Genomic DNA, 945 nt, shown 5'->3' with positions numbered 1-945 from the left:
AGCCATAAAAAACGAGAAAATAAGATTGCAACACGTCCATTCTGTTACCATCCACCCTTTTATTATTCTTTAATTTTTTTTACCGTTTATTTGATGGTATTATTTGAAAATTTTTAGGGAAAATTACTTGATTACCCACTTATGGGTTTCCCTTTACAAAATTACCCACCAAAAGTTTCAGTTAACAAAAATACCCAAAATTAGGTTTTCCTTTACAAAATTACTCACTTAAAGTTTAAGTTAACAAAAATACCCAAAATTGAGTTTGGGTTTACAAAACTACCCATTCAAAGTTTCAGTAATTAAAAAAAAGGAAAAATTACATGATTACCCACTTCTGGGTTTCTCTTTATAAAATTACCCATTAAAAGTTTCAGTTAACAAAAATACCCAAAATTAGGTTTCCCTTTACAAAATTACCCACTTAAAGTTTAAGTTAACAAAAATACCTAAAATTGAGTTTGGGTATACAAAACTACCCACTCAAGGTTTTAGTCATAAAAAAATTCATGATTATATGTGGAAGATGAAGAATCACTATTTTGGGTAGTTTCGTAAACCCAAACCTAATTTTGGGTATTTTTGTTAACTAAAACTTTGGGTGGGTAGTTTTGTAAACTCAAACCTAATTTTGGGTATTTTTGTTAATTAAAATTTTTTGTGAGTAATTTTGTAAAGAGAAACCCAAAAATAGGTAATCATGTAATTTTCCCTAAAAAAAAAACATGATTATATGTAAAAGATGAAGACTCACTATTTTGGGTAGTTTTGTAAACCCAAACCTGATTTTGGGTATTTTTATTATCTGAAACTTTGGGTGGGTAGTTTTGTAAATCCAAACTAATCAAAACTTTTTGTGGGTAATTTTGTAAAGAGAAACCAAAAAATGGGTAATCATGTAATTTTATCAAATTTTTATTGTTTAAAATCCGTATCATCCTTTTT

This window comes from Macadamia integrifolia, chromosome 1, assembly GCF_013358625.1.
Source record: "Macadamia integrifolia cultivar HAES 741 chromosome 1, SCU_Mint_v3, whole genome shotgun sequence".
NCBI lineage: Eukaryota > Viridiplantae > Streptophyta > Magnoliopsida > Proteales > Proteaceae > Macadamia > Macadamia integrifolia.
The sequence above is the reverse complement of the archived record's forward strand: the minus strand, read 5'-3'. Positions refer to the sequence as shown.